Below are 27537 nucleotides of genomic sequence, written 5' to 3'. Positions count from 1 at the left end.
ACACACACTCACACACAGAGGAGTCTAAGAGGCGTAACGACTGCTCTCCGTTCTCTCACGCTCTCAGATAACACACCCTAATGAGTCTGTTTATCTATATCATCTACATCAGAGCACGACTGACACTGGGCATTAGGTGCACACACACACGTGTGCACACACACACACACACTCACACAAACACACTTTATAAATGATAATATCAGCTTGACAATTTGAGTGAAAAGTTGAATTTTGAAAAATGTACAAGAATTTCAGAATATCTTGGTATTTGGTATGTCAGCATGCACTTGAGCTGGCATGGACTCTAAAAGTTTGTGCAAAACCTGATGACCCATGTTGTCCCATCATGATTTGACAACATTCCAAAGAGCTTCTTGTGATGTCACAGAATGCTTGGCTTTCTCAGTCTTCAAGTGCCCCCACAAAAGTTTGATGGAGTTGAGGTCAGGTGACTGTGGAGGAAATTCCATGACAGTCAGGACTCCTTGGTCTTCTTTGGTCTTCAAGTAGTTCTTGCAAAGCTTTGAGGTGTGTTTGTGGTCATTATCCTGCTGCAGTATGAATCCTTCTCCACACATATGCAAACCATAGGGTACAGCATGTCTCTGAAGAATGGAGTGATACTTCTTGGTCAGGCTGTAGTCAATGTGCTGCAGGTTTCCAACTCCAGAGTAGACTTGAAGTAGACACCCGCAGACTTGAATATTCCCACCACTATGTTTCACTGTGGGTTTGATTCACTGTAGATTCATTCTCTCTCCTGTTACTGCCATAAATCTCAAACTTGGATTCATCAGTAAATAGGACTTTTTCCAGTCATCCACTGTGAAATTCTGGTAATTCTTAGCCCAGCCCAAACCTTTGGCCTTGTGTCTCCTCCTGAGAAGTGGTTTAGAAACTGCTACTTGTCCTCTGAGACCACTACAAGACAGCCTTCTTTTGACAGTACTTTTGCTATTTTAGCTCCTGTCTCTTTAAGGCCCCCTGCCCGATGAGCCCACTTTATTTTGATTGCTTAACTCCTGGAAGCTGCCCCTCACCATACTTCTGGCGGCTTGGGAGGCTACATAAACAAACTATCGCAGTGGGATTTCACTTCTTTTTCTCATTCTTTACTCGAAATATAAGCTTCTCAAATACACCCATACATGTTGGAGCCGAATCCAATAAAAAATATGAAAGTGGAAAACACAAAGAACCTTAGCAGCAAAGGCTACAGAAAGGAAGGCCATTTGTGGGGGTGTGCAAACAATCTGATGTCAGTTCGATGAGGAAGTAGAAGTAACTTTGCAAATGAAGCGTTCAGATCAGGTTGAAGCCCTGGCTTTTGATTTGCAGGGAATATTTTTTACATACATTCAAATTAAGTTTTGGAACTTGGACCATGTTTACATAGATATCCAACATCATTACAGTATATAAATAACAGAAAATCACAAAAAGCATGTTATGACCCGTTAACTAAATGTAAAACAATTAAATGGCATATACATGTGATTTCTAGGAGATAGGTTTGGACAGTGAGCCAGCACAATACTAGGAGTCTGAAACTGAAGAAGCTAAATGGAATTCAGCCACCAGTCATTTTATTATTTAAAATTGTGCTTGAAATGACATGGATTTTCAAATCCACCAACATTTTGGTACAGTAGTGAATGACTGCACCATAGCTGATGTGTAAAAGTCAATAATTTCTGACGGTGAGTATGTCTGAGCTGGTTGATGACGTTTAAACAGTGTTGGGTTTTTTAGACTTTGATGTAATTCACTATTCAGCTAACAGTCGTTTTCTTACACTGTTGTAAACCTATCTATCCAGCTGCTCTGGATATTTTTCTTCTTAACTGCTCACAGCAGCTATGAAGCCCTGCCTATTTCCTCATTTTTGGTTTTCCATTTATCTTTCTTCTTACAGTTTCTCTCCTCTTCTTTCCACTCTCCATCATTTTACCTCTTTTAAAGGTCATTGACAAATTGCAGATACCTTTCCTTTTGTTAAGGTCAACAGCTGTTTCTGAACAGAACGTGATGCACAGTGCGTGAGAAGCTAGTCAACACCCCAAAGTCTACACAGTCTGAAGCCTTTTATGAAGACAGCATTTTCACTTCACACATGCGTGCGCACACACACACGCAAACACACACACACACATACAGCCTGTAACAGTTATAGCCTACAGCAAATCAAACATACAGATGAGGTGAAAGGTGATCTGATCTGAACTCTGCAGCCCAAGACCCTTTATACACACACACACACACACACACATACACACACACAGACACTATGTGACCTTTGAACTCAGTAGCTGATCTCCATTACCCTCTGATCTTCTACAACAGATGCTTCAACTCTGTTGTGCTTGTAAACATTTTCTCAATGTTTGTACTATTTTATGTATTTTAAAACATGTATCAGGGCTCACAGACATTTAATTAGTCAAGTTACTTTAAATATACTGTATGTATCAACTTTCCAGCACCACAGATAGTGAAGCTGAGATGTTCATGACAGCAGGCAAACACACCAGGGTGGATTATCACCTGGGCAAAGCAAGCAACTACCCCCAGACGACCCTCAGGGGCTCCAAAGATTCCAGGTTTACTTTGTGGCAATTAGATTATGATTATTTAATTCATTGCAAGTATTTATTAACACTGCATGTACCATTAAAGCATGCTGTAAATTAAAGTCATGAGGGCCTGAATTGTAGAGGGGTGCTAAGTTAGCATCTAGTTCTAAAGACTTTTCAGTTTATATTGTGCTTAAAATTTGTGCTGAATCAAGTAACCACAAACTACTAAGTAATACACAATGCACACAAGTGTCTTGTCTGTAAAATGTGTAATCGCTTATGGATTTATGAGGACAACTGTATCATATACAGGCACACCCCTTTGACCCCTATCAGTTTTTTCACCCGCCGTCTTGGCATGCTGAAAAAAGGAGTAACATAGAGAAAATGTGTTTAGTTGTCATTACGGGGTTAGTTGTAACACTCTTTAAAAAGGTGTTACAACCATCCCCACCCCTGTCAGCCATTGTTTAGTTTGCTGTAGCGGCATAGTGGTTTGAAATTAGCATAGCTGAAATGCTTTACATTTACCTCAGAGACTACTCTCTAATCTAATACAAGTTACATAATACCAACTTCAACAGTATCAGTAATTATCAAAATATAGACTTGGTCTAAAAACTACTTTCCTAAGTGAAAATCTGTGTTTTGGCTGTAAAATCTGCATACTTCTTCACACAGCTATGCAATTTCAAGGTAAGGAAGGTAGTGGTCATACATGAAACTGATCACGAGATTCTTAGGTCATCCCTTCTTGGTGAAAGTGATGCTGTTACAGCCATCCCTTTCTTACAACCATTGCTGGTCTCCCCTACATCTAAGTGCCACTGACGGCTGCAGGATTCTGGCCCCATATAATTACCACTCAAAAAGTGTCAACTTCTCTCTAAAAATACTAAGTCATTTTTTCAATGAGACATTCTGATTTCGATGGCTAAATTCAGGCCCTTTAATAAGTGTGCTGGTGGTCATTTTGGAAGTTATTGCTCTGTTAATAATATTAGACTAGTAGACTAGTAGCTTTGATGTCTGCCATGTGGGTGTTGATTGACAGCTGAGGATTGACAGTTGGCTCACATGCTGCTCTCTCCAGCTCTGGGACTCACACTGAGTCAGACTATTGTCACAATGTTTCACAAAGTTTAATGTTACTTGATTATAATACCTGCCCTGTTATTTAGCTTAAGTAGCTAACATTAGCTTGAGTGTGCAGCATTCGGTGTTCCCAGTAAGCTAGTGTTAGCTTGGGTCTGAGGTAGCTGGGCATGTTTCCAGAGCGTAAAAGGCAACACCCAGCTCTCCTTATTTTGAAGATCCTGGCTCCAAACGGAAAAGATGCTGCTGATGTTGGTGTGTAGTGAGTCCCCCTGCTGATGTGGGAGGGTGAGTGTTTGGGCTAGGTGTTCTGCTGCTATATTTTTGTCACTCTGCTGCACATGATGTTTAGCTCCCTCACTCATCCACATAGAAAGACCAACATGACAGGTCCCCCATAAAGGGTTGATCTGGTCCTGTGAGCGGACACAAATTGATGTGTTGAAAAATGTGTTACCTTTGTGAGGCACAGCAATGTGTGGTCACTTTATGTGATTTAATTTTGTGTATTATGTATAATTTTCACATGTAAATTTGTAAATGAGATTATTTATGTAATAGTGTGTAAAGATTCAAGATTCAAGATCCTTTTATTGTCATTCAACAAAACATCAGTGATGCAAAGCAGAATAAAAAGCTGCTGTACTTCCTGCCTGAAGGCAAGAGGGAGAACAGTTTGTTTCAGCAGTGAGTGGAGTCTCTCAGGATGCTGGTCACTTTAGCCAGTAGGCATTTTTGGGCCAGATCCTCTATAGGTGACAGTGTGACCCCAATAGTCCTTTCTGCTGTCCTCACCACTCTCCTCAGGGCCTTTCTGTCTGAGGTGTTAGAGTTCTCATTCCAGAGAGAGATGCTGCTGGTCAAAACACTCTCACTGGTGCCCCTGTAGAAGGTGGTGAAGATGGATGGATTGAGATGAGGCCTCTTCAGCCTCCACAGGAAATGTAGACGCTGCTGAGCCTTTTTCACCAGAGAGGAGGTGTGCAGGGACCAGGACAGGTTATTGGCCACATGAACCCCCAGTAACTTAGTGTTCTGTACAGTCTCCAAAGCAGTTCCGTTGATGAGGATCGGGGTATGCATGGGCCGTTTCCTCCTGAAGTCAATCACCATCTCCTTGGTTTTTTCGACGTTCAGTACAAGGTTGTTGTTCCTGCACCAGTTTGCAAAGAGCTTCACCTCCTCTCTCTAAGTGCTCTCCTGGTTGTTCTGGATCAGGCCCACCACTGTTGTGTCATCCGCGTACTTAATGATGTGATTCGTACTCCACTTTGCACAACAGTCGTGAGTCAGGGTGAACAGTAGGGGGCTCAGGACACATCCCTGCGGAGATCCTGTGCTCAGTGAGATGGTGGATGAAGTATTATTGCCTGCTCATACAAACTGAGGCCTGCTCTATCTCCTGAGCCACAGCTGCCGCTGGGTGTGTCTGCGTTGCGTTCCGGCTGCAACGTGGCTGCCGGAGCTGATTGTGGCCTCTCTAGTCAATGCTTGTGATCCCACCAGACGGGACGCAGCGCCTTTCAGAAGCGTCCTAGAAGCAGTTCTCTGGTCTGCTTTGCTAAACATACGTGCCCAGTCTGTTTTTGATGGAAGCCGTGTCAAAGCCACATCAAGCTGCACAGAGTAGATCAAGTCGGGCAGGAAGTCAGACACAGAAACAGCATAGAGCATCCAGTCAATTTTCAAAATAAAACACCCTGTGCAGACTCCCAATCATATGTCAACAATAAACACAATTAAAACAAATAAAGAAACCGTTTAACTACGTAGCCGACTTACCCAGAGCAGAAGCACAATAATCAAGGAAAATTACCAAATCAACAAAATCTGAGCAAGTCAACAAAATTGGGCAGTTTAGTTACACTGCTACTGCAGTAATTATTGTGGCTGGTGTTCAGCTTTGACTAGGCTGCCTTAATTGCTGTAGTAGCAGCACAACTGAATTTAAAAGTCAAAACGCTCCGCTTCTGAAATGCTCCCAGTGAGGTATGATGTTCTGTGGAGGATGGAACAAAACCGCATTGGAGCCGGAACATGAAGCAGCTGCGCCAGGTCGGCACAAGAGTCTGTCCATTCTTGATTAAAAGCTATGTTTTTTTCTGTCTACCTTTCTCTTTTTAGAGCACACCATGTGAAAAAACTTTTCTTGAGCTGAGCTTATACTAAAAGGTAATGTGAAAACACTGCAGACCACTGGTCAGTCATTTATGTCATTCATGGGCTTTCTGTTTCAGAGAAAACTCTACACTGCTTCCTCTCCTCACTCCGCCATGCTCTCTTTCTCTCTATCCCTCTCTCTCTCTTTTCAAGTCAATTGGCTTTATTGGCATGACAGTTTTGAGAACAATGTTAATATTTATGTATATATATATATATATGCAGTATATCCTATGCATGTGTGTGTGTGTGTATGTATGTCTAGGTCATTCACTGTCCCTCAGGTTGTGGCATGTTGATACATATTGGGCAGCAGGATATATCCTGCCTGCTTCTTATATGAGTATTTTTAATTCTGAGAGGTCATTAAGCTCTTTGAATTGTGAAATTACAGAGTTGAACTTGTTGAAGTAAATATTCCTCCAATTAGTTAATTTAATGTTTTACACTGTAGGAGGAAGTAGTAGCCTAGTTGTCTCTCTCTCTCTCAGCTGCCATGCTTGAAACACAGCATCCACACGTGAGGATAAACAACATAGATTTATCCTGTTGTTCTTTGTATTTACTGTTGTATTTGTTGGATGCAATGAATGAATGAAAAGGAGAAATGCAGAGGAGGAAAGTGAAGCTGAAACTAAGAGCATCTGTCTCCATAGTAAATCATCTGTTGAGTGTTTGATGGTTGTTTATTTGTGAGAACAGAACTGCTGTGGAACAATCAGAAAATAACCTGTTTCTGTTCATCACAGGCTTTCCAGCCTGTCTCTCCTCACCAGTGCTGTCTCTGTCTCTGCCTAACTTTTAACGTTATCAAATGAAGAGAGATGTCCTCTCTTAGTCTCTCTCGTGGCAGGGTTGTACAGGTCTGATTTCCACCTGTGCTCATGATCATGACATGCAGTCACAGAGCCCAGAAGACCCGCCCCGCTGCTGCAGAGCAGAGTGGCTTGCTGATCGCTTGTTTATTTGAAGTTTATCAATGTTGATTGTGTAGCATGTCAAAATTGCACGAAATTTGACACCGCACTCCCTTGGGTCCCCAGCAATGCCGTGACATGTGAAGGACACACAAAGGCTTGGTTCACACTACAAGCCTTAGTGCTCAATTCAGATTTCTTGCTCAGATCTGATTTTTTTGTTTGGCTGTTTGCATTATATTTTAAATGTGGCCAATATCTGATTCTTGTGTGAACTGGTCATGGTCCTGAACTGACCTGCATGCAGAAAAGAACAATAACAAAGATGTTGTACAGAAATAAACATGGAGGCTACTGAAGTCAGCATTTACGGTTTCATACGTTGATGTGCAGTGGAAGTCAGCAAATTGGTGAGCAGATTATAACAAGGATGAGGAGAAAGAGAGACAAACTTTTAATCACAGCTTTTTGTTGAGCAATGACCACTACTTCTGTACGGAGGTGTGTGTGGATGCAGTTACAATACATGCCCTCAAGTTTTGCTTGTACAGAAGTGTCACCTCAAATACTTATGAGGTCTAACACCTCACTATCCCTCAACTGACCACCTCCATCACAGCTGTCTGCCATGTTTGTATTCACCAAGTGACTCACGCCAGCTCAGAATTGTGACATATGTCGATCTAGAGTGACATAAAAGTTGCATGAATTCTGATATGACTGTTCAGACTGAGGTCACATCGCCAAAAATCCAACCTGTATCTGATTTAGGACCACATATGAAAGTGGCCCAAATCACAAAGGAGCAAAGGGGGTAGTTTTATTGACCTCTGGATCTTCAGATGTGAGTTATGTGTAATTTGAAAACCTCAGTAAGAGATGCGCTTCAACTTTAGTCACATTCTTTGAATAACACTGGGAAAAGTACTTCAAAATTGTGTGATTCTGTACTGAATCACTACTATTACACTACTACAAGTTCAAAACACTTACCAGCACCTCTAAAGATCACTAATTAACATGTCGTATATCATTTGTGTAATCCATTCCCAAACAGAAATGTAAAAATCACAGTTTGTGGTTTTAGGGGGAGTTACATGCTGGAACTATTTCTTGATGAACATTAGTGTATCCATCCGCCCAGCATTGTGCACTGTGTCTCCAGTTATAGGGCAGGTTGCCAGATATGGTCACTGAGCATAGGTTTTGGTTTTGGTCTCCCCACTGGGATGGTAAGACTTCAGGAAGTTGCACAAAGTCATTGCACTGCTGTTCAGCAAGAAATACAGACTCTCCTAACACCACAAACTGGATTAAACACACAACTGAACATACTATTTTACAGTCTTAACATTTTACTTTCATCACTTTTTAAAAGAAATTGCAGACAGGAGCAGACTGTGGAAACATAAGATGGGAGCCAGTCTTCGTAAAACTAACATATATCCTTCTTTTCTTATATTTCCTTTTATCAAAATAATCTCAGTAACTTTGTTTTTCTGTTTTCACATGCAATTGAGGGTTTCAGAGGTTGACATTTGAACGTCAACATGATCTGACACCTGGCCCGGTGTTAACCCTTTGTGCATACCACGCAGATACTGTCACGTTACAATAGCTACAGTGATCCGTGCCTCCAGCGAGCTTGAGGCACTGCAGGCAGGGAAAGTTTATCCCATCCTGTGTCCCTGGAACAGGTGCAGGATTTTGGCATTGGTGGTTCAGCTTAGCGCTTAGTGGTCGAGAGAGGTTGGAAAATAACATTTTTACTGCATATGCAAGGAAAGGTCTGGGTTCTGAGAAAGTCTGAGGAATGGTGGAAGCATTATATATATATGATTACTTGTAGGCCTTAAACAGTGGTACTATAGAGGGAAAACCTTAAGTCAGCTTTAAGTTAATGTAAATAAATAAATAATAAATGAATGTCTACTTTTAGAAAAACAGAACAAATTTTTTTTTATGTTAATGGTGGTGTTAGGTATCATAATCACTTACTGGAGGTCATAGTCACTCACTGGCCTATTTAGCGCCACATCACTTTCCACATGCCTAACAAGTACATTTACTACTGTACAATTGCTGTCATCAAGAACACGACATCATTACAGTCAATGAAGTCCAACAACATGACTCAAGCTTCTTTCAACACATAACAGAAAGGATGCTTCCCTCATTTGCTCATGTCACAAAGGCTTCAAGTTAAAATGAGCCAACTGCTTTGTCAACACATTAACCTCAGGCCATTTGGTTCGGGAACATTTGTCTGGCCTCAATCACGTCCAAACATATCTCCCCTGTCACTCAGTTTTATGAGCTGGGATTAAAAATTGTTGGCCGGAGATTCCAGTGCTTCCACAGTGACTGTGCCCCGGCGGCTCGGCCTCTGAACAGCAACATGGGAACGTGAGGAAACCGGGAGAAGGCCACACACGGAGGACACGCAAGTCACACAAGCTAAGATATGTAGTTCACACGTCAGTTACCCAAATGAGGCAACATCAGGGAACTGACATTAATTAAGCCTAATGTGTCTATTAGTGCACAAATGAACTTTAAATGAAAAGACACTAGGAGGGATAGGAATCAGATTTTACTAAGTCATTCTGAGCTTATTCACACCCACAATCCTGATACACAAAGGGTAAAAGAGCACATGTAAACACATTTAAACACGTAATAACCCATTTACACTTGGCTTTGAGATTCTGATGCAGATAAAAAATGGATCCAGGGCTTGACATTACATTAAAACAGGTGCAAATGGTGACAAATAAAACTGGAATCTGAATCTTTTATAGGTGGGCTTAGATGGGGTTAGGGAACATATGGAAACGCATTGAGAGGCCTGAAACATGCTCCAAGCAAGTACACGAACACACACGCTACGAACTATGCAAGATCGATTTCACGCGTTGTTGCGCTCTAGAGTGTGTCACTTGAAAATTCTTAACGCGATGTGAGCGCAAGCAGCAGTCTGAGCGTTGCAGCTAGGGTTGCTATAGCATGAAACAACAAGAGACAGATGACACCTTTCGTTTGGGTTCACTTCCACTCAAAACATTCATGCTGAGCAGTTCGAGAAACTGAACTTTCCTCTGTGAGCAATTCAAAGGTTGCACATTGCATCTTCTGTGTTTACTTTTTTTTTTCTTCTTCAGTGCAGTAAGCACAACAGTACACATTCCTCCGCAGACACCATCTTTGTTTACTCCTTCAGTCATTCATACACTCTGATTAGCTGTAACTGGCCAAAATTGGCTCCTTGAGGATGGAGATTGATCACTTCCTCTGGTGCGTAAGAGTGCACGTTGAGTATGTTCACCAGGGTTGCACATTTGCACCGGCTGGGCCAGGTGTCTCTTAAATATCTCTTAAATCCCTTTGTTTTTCTAATGAACCTGCAAACTCAATGCACAGAAATGACAACATGGATATAATAATCATTCTAGAGAGAGGGCTGGTCTACCTTTTTCAAGAATAGAGCAGGGCTGGCTAATGATTATTTACCAAAAACAACTAGAAGGCCAAATCAGTTGTGCTGTATGTTGTGAAGCCTGATCAACAATAGAACTATGTGGATCTAAAGCCCTCGGAGAAGACAGTTGCTCAGAATGATGATGAATTATTATTTGACAACTTATTTGTTATTCATTACAATTTATTACTCTATGTGTCCATACTTAAATGTTTTTTATTTGATGAGCACAGTGTCTCTCCATGTCTTTATATTCACTGGACCAGTGTGACAGAATGATCAGTGTTCTGCAGTGTTCTTCCAGAGAAACCCTACCAATTCACTACAGTGCCAAATATACATCAGAACTAATTAATGCTGCAATATGTTTGTGTATGTGTGTGTGTGTGTGTGTGAGAGAGAGAGAGACAGAATATGCACATATATTAATCTTAATGAATATTTTGACCATTGTCAGGTGCACAGTCAACACTGGACGGGATATATTTTACATTTTGTATTTTGTATTTTGTATAAAAAGATACTTGAGTGTAAATCTGCTGTGTCTACAGATTGCTAAACTGTGGCCCACCCCGTCTGTTCTGAAAGTCAGGATGCAACTTCACAGAGCGCTCTTTCAATCACATTTCATTCACATTACAGTTTGTTAATCTGTGAACACAGATTGCAACCCTGTCTACTAGAAATTATGTTCTCTGGGAAGATTTGCTAGAGTGAAGGGAGTGCTAGCTTCTCGTTCTACTACACCTGAAGTCTTGAAGAGGTGTTTGAGATGGATGATGCATGTACGAAACACAAGACTTTAACACTGGAGACCAAAGTTTGTATCCTGAGCCCTGCTGATTTAGAAAACATAACACTTTGTTAGGGAAAGATCATAGTTTGGGTTAAATGTTAAAGCCTCCCTCCAGTCAAAAATGTGTCAGAGTCTGTGTTCACATTCATCTGATGAAGGGGCTCACCCTACATCTGAGTTTAACATATGGATGTTTGTGACAACTAATTTAAGTTTTTGTGGAAAAATTCAAAATTCAGTATTATTCAAAGCAGAGTATTTTAATGTCTGAAACATGTCTGGAGCAGACATGTCCTGTTTTTCTGCATTATTGTAAACCAAGACCATGATCTTTCCCTAACCTTAACCAAAGTTCTGTGAGTGCCTAAACAGAACCAGGAAAAGCATTAGTAATATTTCAAATGCTACAAGCAGATTGCAAGCAGATATTTTAGGGAAACAAATGAAATATGTAGTCTGAATATTTTCCTTGTTATGTTGATAAAAGAAAATAATTCATTGGCATTGCATTCCTTTCAAAACACATTTGATGTGGTAAAATATTGTGGAGTATATGTAATTGGTATATAAATATAATTTCTAGTAAACAAAGTTGCAGATTGATCACCAAAACACACAATTTATGCACCTGTGTACTCGGTTTAGCAATCTATGTGCACAGACTTCCACATTAGTATTTATTTTCTACCATATGACCCCTAAGAGTGCTCCACAGTTGCCTGATTATTTATTATCTATTTTTATTGTGATTTATTATATTATGATTGTGTGACTACACTCTAAATTATGTTGGGTGTTAAACATCTGAATCCAGTATGAAATCCACTAATAGACAAGCCACAGCACTTTGGACCTGGTGGTTTTACGTTAAAAAAGATACTTGATTAGTTTATAAAACTACACAATACTACTGCTAGACAAACTGACCTGACAGGGATCACTTATAAACAGGTCATCAGCAGTGTGCAGAGGGTTACATTTTGAAAGTAACCCTGCAGAATAACTCAGAAGTCAGGTCTTTTATGGATATAAGCTGGTACTACTGTTCCAGCAGGGCATGGGACCGAAACCATGTTCAGCATGTACTTATGGCTCTCTAAAAGCTTCAGATTAAAGCACCCACTGAGGGGTGTCTGATATCAGCTCATGTATGGATTATAAAGGGTATTGAGCATTAGTTCCCTAACCAGACCAAACCTTCAGCCTTAAAGCCTTAGAGGCCCACAGGTGACGTTTATCTTTTTCTACTGCCAGTCAGCACCATTGACCTGAACAACCCCCCCCCCCCCCCATTTGATTCCTTATATTTATATTTTATTATTGTTTGCTGCATGATTTCAGATTGTGTTTGGAATTGCTTGAATTCTGCCATGACTGAATCAATGAATATTTACTTCCTGCCACTAATTACTAAATATTTGCACCTGGTTTAGCCTTGTACTTGTTAGACTGTGTAGCAAACCAGTAGGAGAGGAGATTGCAGCCGAAGGAATCAATGACGCACCTGGAGGAGGGACCAAGGACCGGCAGTCACAACATTCATAGTGAGTGGGTGTGTGCAGTGTTCATCCTCTATCTTCTATGCTTGCATGCACGATAGTCTCCTCAGCCAGCTGGAAAAAAATATGTGCATATATCTGTATCGGCATTGGCAATCAGTCACAATGAGTTGGAAATATCGACATATCGGCAAAAAATCCAATATCATGAGGGAAATTAGACCACTCCATAGCTGAATCACAGCCCTCAACACAGCCTAGGAGGGAGTGATGGCGACCATCCTCCTATGCTAACGATTGGGATGAACAAGGTAGGCCTATCTGTTGCCAATGTAGACAAGCAGGGCATATTGCCAGGTTTTGTAGGAGGCCAGCTGCCTCCCAACCGGCTTTAAACTAGCTGTACCTGCTGCTGAGGTCCAAGGGGCAGGGGTTGCTAATCCACCAAATGAGTCAAGGGCCACTGAGGCATTTATCGGGCAATGTCCAACAATAGGAGTAGCCATTGAGGGAGTTGAGCTGCAAGGACTGCTAGATACCGAGTCTATTTGAGAAACATTTCACACAGGCTAAGCTTGGAAGGACCCCTATAGTTTTCCAGTTGTGGGCAGCCAATGGCCTTGAGATTCCTTACACTAGCTATGCTGTGTTAGATCTTGAGGTAGAAGGTATTAAGATACCTGGGCACGGAGTTGTGATAGTTGAGGATGAACACTGCACACACCCACTCACTATGAATGTTGTGACTGCCTGCTGGGATGCTCTCTTTAAATGGCCCACAAAGTCTGCTTTCTGCCCACAACAGTTGCAAAACCAGAGAGTTTGGAGGGATGCTTTTGCAACCTGCCGTCATGTTGAGGCCACCATGGAAGAGGACAGGTTGCTCAGGTATGTGCGGCCAACTGGACGGTGCAACATACAAGTCCCCCAAAAAAGTGAGGTGCTGGTATGGGGTCGTGCTGGTATGGGCCTAGGAGGAGCAGGCTACTGTGCCCTGGTGGAGGCGCTGCCAGAGACTAGCAACATGGGAGTGGCCAGAACACTAGCAGTGGTAAAGAATGGCAGAGTCCCTGTGCGGGTTTGTAACCCACACCCTACAGCCTGTCTATAGGTTGGTACCAAGGTAGGCCTATTTACTGCATATGTAGCCTATCCTTTTGAGGCATAGTATTTGCATTTTCTTTTTGAAATTAACATTCCATTTATTATATATTAATGCTGAAAAGAGTTTAAATAATCCTACCTGACTTGATAAAAACAAGTTAGCTGACTTGCCTCGAGGGAGATGTTGATAATTTTTCTCTTCTGCATGTTGCATGATGGAAAACTAACCAGGCAAATATGATGGGAATTTTCTATGGATGAAGAAAACATGGTTGACAGCGGATTCAAACCACCATCATTATGATTGCTAATCTATTACTATAAACTGTCATGATGTGATGGTAACATTAGCCAAAATTTGCATCTAATAACAGAGAGGAGTGACTTAATCAATTAAAAAAAAAAAAGAGTCACACGTTGTAGGATGCGCACATAAAAATACATGCACATGCACAACTGTGTGTTAGGAGTCAGACGTGTGTACGCACATGCATCTGCATGGCTGAGCTGTACAAATTACACACAGACGCACATACGTATGCACGTGTGACTTTTAGTAAATAATCACACTAACGTATGTACGTGCATCTTGTCCTCTGTAACTGTTTACACCCACCATCCCCGTGTACACACACACACACACACACACACACACACACAAACCTTTTGGTTCATCACTTGTTTTGTCTTCTGTGTCAACTGTCATATAGCATCATGAAAGAGCAACTTTTACCTGTACAATATGGGGGTCCATCACATCAGGAGGATGACAACCACAATAATGATTCTCCAAATCCAAGTATCAATGATTTCTCTCAGGTTTATTAGCTGGAACATTAGGGGCATTAGCTCACCAGCAAAACACTCCCAAATCTGTAATCATCTCACCAGAATGTACCCCAGCTTCTGTTTACAACAAGAACAACATCACAACGCCTTAAACTCAAGGGTTAATCTGATTTTCTCTGCATCATATTAATGAAAAAAGAAGTGTTGCTATCTTAATAAACAACAACATTCCATTCCAAAATGAAACCACTACAGCAGATCCAGAGGGTCGATTTATTATGATTAATCGTAATATTGGGTATGTTAAAATAAGAATAGCTAATATTTATGGACCCAGGGAGGACAACTCAGATTTCTGTCATACAGTATTTTCACATCTTAAGGGACTCTCAGACTCAATTATCATAAATGGAGGGGATTTCAACACGACCCTCAACCCAAACTTGGACTGCTCATATAATACTTACAATCATAGAGTATGGCATTCTTCTGATAATGTGAGACAGCACATGCAGGATATGGGCCTTAGTGGCTGCTGGCAATCCAGGGATCCACTTAAAGCTGGGGTAGGCAGTTTTGGCGTCATTGGGCAAAAATTCCATCATAGCCTTTCAGCATATTGTAATTCAAGTGGTCTGAAAGAACACCAGATTTCTGCACCTCCTCTTGGCTCTGTATCTAAGCTTTAGAAAATCTAGCCCAGGCCAGGAGATTTAAGCCAGTCACAAGTCATTTCAGAGAGTGGGCGTTCTTATTGGCTGTTCTACAAATGCAGATGTGTGTACGGGTCACTTCAGATGGTTAAAGCTTGATTCAATGATGCCATTCTTCTCCTGGACAGGTAAAGACCAGTGCACAGAAGACACTCATCAGTGGGCTCATGCAGGACTGTGTGCAGTTACACTTGTAGTGTGTTTATAGCAGCAGCAGGCTAAGCTAAGCTACGTGACTTACTTTTTACTTCTAGTAATGAGAATCAATCGGTCACATCTACGCCAAGTAAACTCAGTCACAAGTCTGTTGTCACTGTCAAGTATTAGGTCACATTCGATTCATGATCGATGAGTTATATTTTTTCATGTCCAACAGTTGAAAATGTTTTAGTATTCACTAATTAGGCACTTTTCCCCTAGGACTCTGGTTTGTCAGTCAACAGTTTGTGCGGCTTGTGTCACTCCCTTCAATTTTATCAGATGTGTTTTAAAACAGTAAGTGTCGGTTTTAAGTCTGGTGCAAAGCAGAAACTTCTGGAGCTCATGCAGGGCTGTGTGGCATGTGGTGGGAGAGACAGACCCGACCTGTGCTGCACAGCTGCCTGCAGCTCAAAAACTTCACATACAGTAACGTCATACCTGGACACGCTGCCAGTCACAGAGAACACGCAGGTTGAAGGTAAAAACAGAACAGCTGTTTAATTGAATGTAATGTAACTTCCTCACCTATGTTTACAAACTGTGTTCACCATATCAGCTGTGAAAAGTGGAGCCTGTTATGTGGTGTTTATATACAGTTGTGCTAGCTCTACTGTAGACGTGATGTCAGCTCTTGCCATGATGTATTGCATCTTAGCATATACAGTATATACGAGTTTCAACATAAACTACACTGAGTGTGTACTTACTACAGAGATGAAGACATCCTGTCAGGAACTGAAGAATTGGCAGAATATGTTTTACTGTAACAACTGGTTACAAGGTTGGTTTGGTTCAAATCTCCACAGTTTGTCCCTCTGTCATGGCGTCTCCCTCCTCAGGTCCAACAGGGGTGATGAATTCCTCATCTGAAGTCTTTGTCGGCAAACTTTCCTTGTGTAAACTCTAATTGATGAATGAAGTTACAAAAATAATACTAAAAATATTATACTAGCCATTTAGTGATGTTACTGAGCCATGAGATGAAATGTAGTGACCTATATTAGCCTATCTTACTAGCAACATACAGTAGATTGCATTGTCACACTGTAACGCTAAGCTAATGCTAACTAGTTTTTTCAAAATGTTGCCTCCATTACTCTATCATTTCTATCATACTGTAGCAACTGTTTGCAGTTCTTACCTGTGATGATGGTGTTTTGTAATAATGCTGTAAAACCCAGCACTCCGAGGAGGGAAATCTTTACAGCGGCTGCGCGCGTTCACAAGAACGCAGGTGAAGCACGGGGTGGGGCTACAGAGCAGAAGCAGGGAGGAGAGAGGGGAGTGAAGCTGCCTCCATAGGAGTCTCATGCTACAGCTAGCCTGATCTCCTGAAATTCATCCAATTATAATTTCTGATCATGGAACAATCAGCTTCAACCTAATAAATGAATCGCTCTTAACAGATCTACAATTCAACAATTTCATTTCAGGAGAGTGGACATCCCTCATTGAAACAAGTTACTCTCCATGTATATCATCATATTATTATTATATTAAGGATAGGACTGAACTACTTTGAGAACGGCAAAACAGGCAAATTCCTCACCAATTAGTTAAAGCAAAACAAGGAAAAAACACAACAATTAAAGAACCACAAGGGAAACTATTATATAGCTCAGAGGACATAAACAAAACCTTCCATGACTTTTATCAAAAAACTTTACCATTCAGAGAATATGTCACATACCTCAGACATCCACTCTTTCCTACATAAATTCAATTACCAAAATTACCCATAGAACAAGCCAACTCATTGGACCTACCCATAACTACAGAAGACCTCAGGAAAGCCCTCTTTATGCCTAATAACAAATCACCTGGTTTAGACAGATAGCCCATGGAATTTTACAGACATTTTTGGCAACTAATTTCTCCTCTATTATTCAGAATGGTCAGTGAAATACAGTCATCAAGAAACATACCACAACACATGAACACTGTTCTCATTTCCGTTTGCCCAAACCTGACAAGGACCCCAACCTAACTTTCAGCTATAGACCCAAAAGCTTTCATTTATTTTTTAATTAACTATGAACTAAAAATATTAATATTCGCAAGTGAAACACTGTCTCAAAGGAAAGATCAGTCCTACAAACAATACCCTGCAACCACTACAGATGACCAATAATCTCAAACACATAGACAATCAGAAAAAAGTATAAACTCATTCTCAATACAAAATTCTACACAGAGTACACTACACCTAGTATGAACTATGACACATGCCTACAGTGTAGAGGTGGCACCGCAGATGACTATATTAATGCAATCTGGCTCTGCCCACCTATACAAACATTCTGGACAAAGGTCACACACAAATTATCTTCTATTTTGGGTTGCAGCATCTCAGTCTGCCCCTCCATCTGCCTACTTGGTGGCCTTTCCCAAGTTGAACCCACCTTGGTCATGCTGGCAATCGCTAAGAAAACAATACTACTCAAGTGGAAAAATAGAAATAATCTTACAAAATCGCAATGGTTTAATTTACTCTGTAAATACATATCAATGGAAAGGCTAAAGGCACTGTCAAGAAACAATGCAGAAACATCCACCAAGCTATGAGCTCCCTTCATTAAATTCATCAAGCATCCCCACCATCCATAGGCCATTAACAACTCACTCACACACTTGCCAATACACAAACATTATCACAAACAAATCAACAAAACACAGGGCATGCACAAATAACCAACAACATGCCAGTGATGCAAATTAATTAGTAATTTAATTATGTTTTATTTCTTTTTGTCTCTTATAATTTGTTTTGTCTGCAATTTGTTGTTGTATGTCTCTACTTGTCTCACCTTGTCATGCCTTGTATATCCTGTCAATCAATTATTTTGCATTTCCAATACAAAAATTGTTAATGTCATGCTTACAGGTTTATTTGTGTTGGGAAATACAGCGTATGAATGTATAGTATCTCTTCAATAATTCTGCTATTGTTCATTTTAAATATGCAAAATGATTTATTACTGCAGAAATGATTGGTTGTGAGTGACAGACCCAAATGATCATTGTTTTAAAGCTGCACCATCCCTTATGCCGTAGGGTTGTGAGGACCTAATTTGAGGAGCCTGTGCTCTCTTTTGCATTCTACATAAGGTCAGTAACAAAACTATATAATTTTTGCAATTTACAGTGTCTTTTTCATTATGTCCATGTTTACAACACATCCAAAATCATTCAATCATATTCTGTTACCTTCAGTAATGGCTGCAGGCCTTGTTCTTGGTGTAGAGTAATCTGGAGCTTAGTTAACTACATGTTCAGAGTAGCTTCACTACTGCTGAGTGAATGGATGAGATAAAGAGTAATCTAGTTGAGTCAATACGTGATTAAAGAAAGGAGAACCAGAGGAGAGAACAAGAACAGGTTTGTGTGATGAAGAAGAGAGCGAACCAAAATGGAGGAACAAAAGGTTAATGATGATGAGGAGGAATTGGCAGGGAGGCCATTAAAAACAAAAGAGCAGGAGGGTGAACCCAGAGGCTAGAGCCATGCAGTGTGCAGTGCTGACAGCCTTAAATGGAAAGGTCTGACTTTACTGTACACTACACCACAAGTGTCATTGGCTGCACCGCATGATGCTTGTCTAGTTGCAGGGAAAACAATCACAGTACTCAGTCAAGCCATTAATAACTGTTTGTGAGTTGGTACGTTTGTGTGTATGTGCATCACATGTGTCCATTCGTGTGGTGTGTGTATCTGTGTGTGTGTGTGTGTGTGTGTGTGCTCCAGGGTGTTAATTTCCAGCGATGGGATGAGTCCTTGGCATCCCAGCGTGATTCATATTAAAAGTCAATTGGCCTTAAAATTTGGCCAGACCCCCAAAGTCTGCAGCGGCGAGACGTAGCTGTCAGCTAATGGCAGAGCAGCTCACAGTCATACTGGCTGAAATTGAATCTGACCACAGAAGCCAATGGGCCAGAGACAAAGTGTCACAACGACTGACCATTACGCTGATGACATCCTCTCTGCTAACTGGCCCACACTTCAACTTACACGTCTCCCTGTACAAGCTCACAGTGCTGCTACTGGTGGCCAGCTATGTGTCTGCAAGCTTTCCTGTGTGACACATTGAGATTTATGAAGAACTATAAGCTCCCGAGAGAGTTGTTTAATCTCTAAGTATGCCATTGTTGCAAGAATGTACTGGTGTTGTGTGCACAGTGCACATGAATGTGTGTCATCAGTAACCTCTTGGCCTGTAACATTAGCAAGCGCTATCAGCATCTCCTCGCTCTTAATTTCTCGCCTGTGTGCCTGTGTGGTGAGGTATGTCAGCACTGGCTGGGAAATAGAAAGAGATGAAGGCAGAGAGGCTATCACCCTCCCGCTGCTCCTGTGATTTCACTATAACCTCAACAATAATTACTGTGCACGCTATTTGTTGCAACACCAAACTTTACCACTTAGGACCAAAGCATCCGTTACTGGCTTTAAAACTTCTCTTAAATTCCTCCTGAGACTCCTCATGTTTGTCCTCTTATGAAGTTAACATAGCTGTATTTATACTGCCATAGAAGATCAAATCTTTAACTCTTACTGCTATGAACAAAGTTGCAAAGTAAGGGGCACTCAGACAACAAGTTAAAATATATATATATCTATCTTTTTGTTAAGTCGTACATAAAATCATAAGAATAGAAGTTAACTACGAATCCCATTTCTTTAAGAAACATTCAATTTCTAATCTTAAAAGTCTTTGTTGAAAACTGAAAAGGATTTGCAATTTGCTACAACTCTGATTTGCACCCCTGAACTGGCCTCTTCTCTATAAGAATGGCAATTGAGGCTTATGGGTATTGTAGTAGAGTCACCTGCCTCCATACCAAGCTGATGGAGAACATACGATTTTTCAGCAACAAAGTTAATTATAATTAAAACTGATAGTTACAATATACAATGGCCTAACCTATAGTATGTCTATGTTGAGGATATCATTAGAAGAAAACTTAAAATGCCAATTTACAGTGGGGATATGCTTCTCACATATAGAGTTTCTGCTAAGCTCAGATACGTGTAGAGTCGTCAGGAGACGAGAAGTCACTTTATTTACAGAAGACAAGAAGACGAAACATTTCTGGCCTTCATCATTGTCACAACTACACAGATGTCTCTTAAATAGAAAAAGACACAGGCGAATCTTTTAAAGGTAAGTGAAATTGTACCTGGCAAGACAATCAGATATTGACAAAACAACCAACCAAAAAGATCAGAAGAAGGAAGATGGTGGAAATCATAAAAATATTTTGCACAGTCTACTGTACTCACTAACCCATAAAACATCTTAACATATCAGATATTAATACATATCTGAATAATGGACAGACTGTGCAGTCAACAGATCTCATAATATCAAAGTGTCTACATTGGGATGTAAAGAAATGTTGAGCCATCTTTGATTTTTACATAAATTGTATTGATTTGAATGGAAATAATCCTGTCTCAATTAAAGTAAAGTTTTTGTGACTTTTCAACTGCCTGTCATCAATTTAATTTTTGCCTTATAAATTACTGAGACAAACTGACTTCCCTGGTGAGTTTGTGTCTTCAACATTCTTCCCATAACAAATGTTCTGAATACCTGAGTGGCTGAAATATTCGGGGTCTCTCTGGTAGCCATCAGTCATAGTGATACAATGTATCATGGTCCTATGAGAGGCCATGCAAATCAAGATTGTACCAGTTCATCCAGAAGTTGAAAAAGCGGAGGTAGAGGAGGTAGTGTCTCAATAATGAATAGAGACACACTGCTGGCCTTTAAGATTCCCATTTCATAGACATCATTACATGTAACTGGTTTAAGAAGCACACTTGAAATTAATTTGTAGCCCTTGTCAAACTTTTTCTTCTCTCCTGATCATGGCAGCATATTGAGCCTTGTCATTTGCTACTGGTGCTTTAGGATCAGATAGATAATAATTTGTGTCTGATATGTTCTTTTCACAAAAATTTTTTAATAAAATTCAATAAAAAATTCTTAGGCTCCGAGAGTCTAACTCCATGCTACACAATCTGATCTCAGTGATGAGATCTTCCTGAGAGAGACTGTCCTCCAGAGATTAACATCAGCATCAGTTATTTTTTCAAATGCCTAAATACCACCAGTGTTAATTTCTAATAAACAAGACCTCTAGCAGCCATATGAGCAAAGGCAAAGGTGGAAGTCTCCAATTATTATTATATAGGAAGTCAAAGCATGTGACAATGATGATGAAGGTTCCTGAACTGTAACAAGTTGTTTTCTTTAACAAAACCACAATCTATTCCGATAGGACTCCAGGTAGTTATTGTAACACAAACATTTCTTTAACCCTATCCAAATAGTTTTTGTGCCTAAATGTAACCAAACCTCAACCATAGTGGTAGCAGATCTGGAAATAGTCATACAAATCATTTTTGTAATGATGATTTGGAAGGGTTTTGGAGGGCACCATTAGTGCTGCCCTGCTGATAGTGATAGTCAGATCAAAAATGCAAATATGGGTTGTTTTTTAACGTAGTGAGATACCTGGTATCTTGTTCTTTCATTGGCAGAAATTGTTGGTTGAAAAGATCAATGAAATTAGCTGTAATGTGCTTGAGAACCAGACAGTGCTTTTGTTGGGTCCATCCCGTCTAAAGATTCTTACAGAAATTCTTACAGAGATTTCATTCTACAGGAGAGGATTTTGGACAGTTGGTTAAGGAGGCTGCCTGTGGTCAATGTGTTTCTGGTGCAATGCCCAGTAACTCCAGGGATCAACTTAAAAAGTATTTTCCATGAGGGCAAAATCTGTGATAGCATAACTAACAATTGCTTTGAATATGTCATTATTTTGCAAATGTCATCTAAAAAATAAGAAAACCGTAATCTATATGTCTCAATATTTCCCTTTCCCCTCTTTATGTCAACAATCCCCCTTATCTCCATCCGTGTATCAATGAATCCCCTCTCTCTGGGTTGTCACTGGTGTTGTTTCACCCCTCCTTCTCCTTGCTTTCATTGGCTCCATCTTGGTGGCAGATGTACGAGGCCTGGGGCAGCTCCTCTCACTACGTGAGGCAGAGAACCTTTGTTAACATTTCATTCTTCTCTCCCCCCATGACAGCAATGAACCGCCATGGCAGTGAAACCCTCTGGACTGTGAAAAAGCAGCTTTGTCCCCACTTTAACCCTCCATTTTCTACACACACCGCAGCTAAAGGTAGAGCTGAGAGTTAAATGCAGCTTTACAGCTCTTTCTAGGATTGATCCTTTTTGATCTGATATGTTTTAACAAGGAGAGACCAACTTGTATTGTAACAAACATTTCCTGTTATAAGACAAGATACTTTTTTAAAGCTCTTAGAAGAAAAATAAATGCAATTAGTTCATGAGGAACTATTTACCAAATGTGGCCAACACAGCGCAGCTAAGGTGTATCATCCTAGCGTTACATGCTAGCATGTGGCTAATGCCAACACCATCAATCACCCTGGCACTATGCTAGCACATGGGTGATGTATTTATCATTAATCTCATCAGTGCTGTCTTTCCTCATCATTTCAAGGCTTCGCCATGATTCCTAAGACTAATTTGATGGTAATGAACCCATCGACACACAGCACTTGATGAATACATTGATAAATCACCTTCTGGTGTGTTTTAGACAGGCCACATCCTAGATGATCTCTAGCCCTCATTCTGTTAAATATGCATGTAGAAGCTGTGTAGAAACAAGCCGATGATTTAGATATGATAAGATAGATAATATAAAATGCTGCAGTTTGCCAGTACCTCTTGTATTTGTAGCCAAAAACTGAGTTCACTTTGTGATTCCTCCCAAGTACTGATGCTGTATTCCATAAACCTTTTTCATGTGTTTTTTTTAAATGGCGGTCACGTGTCAGATAATAAGGGTGGTGGTCCCTGATCTCTCACCTTCAGAGTTAAAAGGAATTAAATACATGAACCAAGTACAATACAAAGTGAGATATTTTCATCACGAGTCATTCTATGAAACCAGCTCTTAAAAAAAGCCCAGCAGACAATATTGAGCTAAGCAGCTCAGTTACTTACAGGAAGAATGGTAAAAACAAAATCTTCTGAGCAACCTATAAGTTTGGAAAAATGTAGAAGCAAACATGATTTATTCTGACCAAGAGAAGCTTCTTCCATTAAACTAATTACAAACCATGTGAAATTGGATGGCTAGGGATTTTTTTGGCCCACGCCAACTGCAGTGTTGCTCAGCACCAGTGCTGCCACTGGTAGCTGGAATTGCAATTGTAGTTTCCCTTTACTTTCATTCAGTATGACATTGTGTTCATGTTAGCTGGTCTCTGTTTTTGTTTGGCATAGGGGTAATTTTGTCTTGCCCTGGCCAATTAGTCATGGGTGAATTATCCACCCCACAGACGTCATTTCCAGTCTACACAGCAGGTGTGGTAGCATTTGCTGATCAAAGTAATACACACATACTTCAACTTACAACAACCTCTGCAGCCATCTCATCTAAATTTTTGTGTCTACTTTTCTGTTGCTATATTTTATGGATGTAGCTAAGTAACTAGCTATGTAGATAGATGACTTGCTGGTAGATGGTTGGCTGATTGCTTGAGTGTTTCTTGAACCAGCTGAAAAAGCTGGCAATAGGCACCATATCACATCTATTTGAATATCTGCACAAACTGGAGGTGTGCTGGATGATTCAGAGGTCTGGAACCAGGCTATATTATAGCAATACAACTGAGTAAAACCTTCTGGCCATCAGTGGCAGCACTGAGTGCTACTGGGCAGGGCACCAGCTGGGGAGTGAAAAAGGCATCTTTTATTTTTAGTTTGTATTAACTTTAATGGAACAGACATTTCTCAGTTTGTTTTTCTTTCTTTGCACTTACATGAGTCTAACCTTCCTTTATAGGGCTCTAAGACTTCTTACCATCTGGTAAATTAGTATTTTCAACATTCTTCTTGTTACAGATTTTAAGAGCCACTCAGTGACTGAAATGTTCAAGTTTTGGGAGATAGCAATACCGGAGTGTGATACGTGGTATCCCTGGATCAGGCTAAGTATGCCTTGCTGGTTTTCATTTGTGGCTTGGATTTGTGTAAAGCATGAATTCAAAGCATGAACACACTCAAATACTGTGTGTTAGTGTGAGTGTTGTCATGCTGAGTGTTAAGTCCAACAGCTGTAAATGGATTCATGTGAGAAGACATACAAGATCTTGCTTTCAAACATCATGTCAATCTGACCGTTATTCCCATGTGATGTAAATGCAACATTACTCTGACAAAGCCCAGCATATCAAAGGTGATTAGCATGCTATTCAACCAATCACAACAGGTGGTCAATATTTTAGGATGAGTGGCTAGGGATGTCAGTCTCTTCAGGTCAATCAGTATTTCCTTCTATAAGTGCGGATCTCTGGAGTTAAAAAACAATACATATACTGTATGTGTGTGTGTGTATATATATATATATATATATATATATTTGATATATAGATTTTTGATATATAGATTTGTTTCAGAGAATAACTGGCAAAACTTGGAATTATTTATAAGTATCGATAATTTCAAATGAGGAAGAAGAAAACACAATATTGTATCCTTTTAAAGCCACGCAAAAGTCTAAACTGAGCTGCAGTCAGAGGGCCAGTGTGCTGTAATCGGCAGAAAGCAGCTCCCAGCACTACCAGTAGAGATGACTGTCCTCCATATGGAAGCAGCAGTCAAGGGTGGAGAGCAGGATGGGGTTAATGAGGAGATGGCAACATACATACATACAACAAATTGCAAGATTAAATAAGAATAAACGTTACTGTATAGATAAATACAAAAAAATTACTAACATTTTGGAGACTCCCCAAAAATGTGATTTTTATTGTAGTTATAGTTAATTATTTAACTATTTAACAATTAAGGTATGCATCTGTTGGGGCCTTGGCTACAAGTTTGGCTATCAGCAATAATTAATGATTATCAAGATAATTATTAAACTCAATAAAATTATTAATAAGAATTAATAATAACGGAGCACCACCCTGGAGTCAGGGAAAAAGATAGCCAAGTCAATCTCAAACTGTACTAATCTATCAATTTGGAACTTTGATTCATAATTAACTTAATAACTATAAACAAAATCATCTTATCTATAGCTAGTTATGGTTGAAGGATTTTGGAGTTCTTTACAGAGCAGAGATTGGCAAAACTCAGTCTTCTGCAACATTAAAACAGACAACAGGTATATCCAAAAGCATTTATTTAACAAAAAGATAAAAGAGCAAAACATACAATATTAATCTAGCTAAGTGTACTTATATAAAAGTGTATGTGTGTGTGTGTGTGTGTGTGTGTGTGTGTGTATGTACGTGTGCATGTATGTGTGTGGAAGACAATGGCAAGATGGCTGGAGTCACCTGGTGACTGAGCACATGGCATGCAGGCAATATGGCCGATAGAGGGAACTACAGAGACAAAAGGCCAGACCGTGTGGTGTCTTGAACCACATGTGCTGCTTGAACCAAAGTTTGCAAAACTGGGTTTTAAACCTCTTAACTGTGTGGTTCTCTATTCAAGGCCAATTGGTGTACTGTAGGATAAAGGTACCAGGTTAGGAAGAGGTTAGTTGCATACAAGGCCTAGTTACTGGATGTAACATGTGTTAAGCATACTAACATTCATCTAGCAGTGTGGCTGTGCTATAACCTGACTATGAATAACAAGGACATCACAACAATAGTTCAATGAATAACCTTAACCAAATCAATACATGTACAGTACATTGATTAAGTTAAACACTCTTGCTTAGCCGTGCTATGCTTCATCATATGTTGCTAGGCTATGCACAGTTGTTACCAAGTCCATGAAGAAAGAGATGCTTTGTGGTGTTCTGCTTCTTAGCTGGTGAATCTGTGGAAGAGACAGGCTGAGAAGGGTTTGACTCCAAAGCTGAAAGATGCAGGCATTGGAGGTGAAAAGAGAGAAAGAGGAGAGGGGGATCTCTAGTTTTGTTAACCTGGATCCATCGGTGGAGCTTCACACTCTAGGTGCAAACAACCCAGGACTCAGGTTTCTTGGAGTCTTGAAACATGTGGTCCACTAGTGAGTCCCAACACATCTAAGACCCTTCGAGAGGTCCTGTATTTCAGATACTTGTTAATATGATACTGCTGACTGTGTGTGTGTAGATATCCACTTCATGCAATAGATAACATCGTTAGTTGTCCATATCTATGCTGCAGCCTGTGGTTCTGGATCAACCATCAGATCCAACCAACTCTTAACAACTCTCATCTGAACCTGAAGCAGTGCTCCAACTCTGCTGAGACATTTAGTCATATCAGTGACACAAAGAGGTGTGTGTAACATACTACCCCCACCCACCCCACGCCACAGCCCCCCCTGCCATCTCCTCATTAACCCCATCCTGCTCTCCACACTTGGCCGCTGTTCCCATATGGAGGACAGTCCTCTCTGGTAGTGCTGGGAGCTGCTTTCTGCCCATTACAGCACACTGGCCTTCTGACTGAAGCTCAGTTTAGACTTGTGCGTGACTTTAAAATGATATAATATTGTGTTTTCTTTTCTCCTTCTTCGCTTGAAATTATGGACGCTGTTGAATTAATTCAAAGTGCTGCCAATATCCTTCTCTGAAACACATCTAACTGCTCTCATTAAGTTAGTCTGGCTGTGTTTGGATCACCTGGCTTCACTGTGTATAACATTAGTGATCCTGCCTTGCTGGTTATCAACTGGCTCAGTTTGAGCATGTTCATGTTAAAGACACAGCAACTCTTTCAGAATCCTGAGTAGAAATTTGTGAAATCTAGCATGGCATAATATGAGCAATTTAATCATACAACTAAAACAGAATTAAAAGCAGAAGAGACTGTAGGAATAATATCCAAATATTACAAGGCCTAAAGCCTTTCATAATATGGCTGGCATATGTGTTATGTAGTCAAGAGTGAGTATGGAAAATAAATGGCTTATCTATGAATGACAGTGATGCATTTATAATTCGCTGAGCTGATTAATAGTGTGTAATTACAGGTAACAGTGAGTACACTTATTTCACCTTTTTTTTTTACCACTTTTTTACCATGTCATTATTATATTTGTTCTTTTTTAATGCTGCTCTCTATTTTATTATCTTTACTTTTGCTTAATTTATCTTGTTGTTATTAGTTTGTGAAGCACTTTGTAATATTTGTTTTGAATAGTTTAT

General features: G+C 40.2%; 1 long non-coding RNA gene across 1 annotated transcript; it reads right to left on the bottom strand.

Moving 5' to 3' along the window:
• Window positions 1-13799: 13799 nt before the first annotated feature.
• Window positions 13800-16572, bottom strand: LOC122997527. The gene is made up of 3 exons (XR_006407226.1): window positions 16473-16572; window positions 16039-16232; window positions 13800-13879 (listed from the first exon to the last, which is right to left on the bottom strand). It is a non-coding gene; the product is annotated as an uncharacterized LOC122997527 (long non-coding RNA).
• Window positions 16573-27537: the final 10965 nt, after the last annotated feature.

Source organism: Thunnus albacares, chromosome 14 (assembly GCF_914725855.1).
Source record: "Thunnus albacares chromosome 14, fThuAlb1.1, whole genome shotgun sequence".
NCBI lineage: Eukaryota > Metazoa > Chordata > Actinopteri > Scombriformes > Scombridae > Thunnus > Thunnus albacares.
The sequence above is the reverse complement of the archived record's forward strand: the minus strand, read 5'-3'. Positions and strand labels throughout refer to the sequence as shown.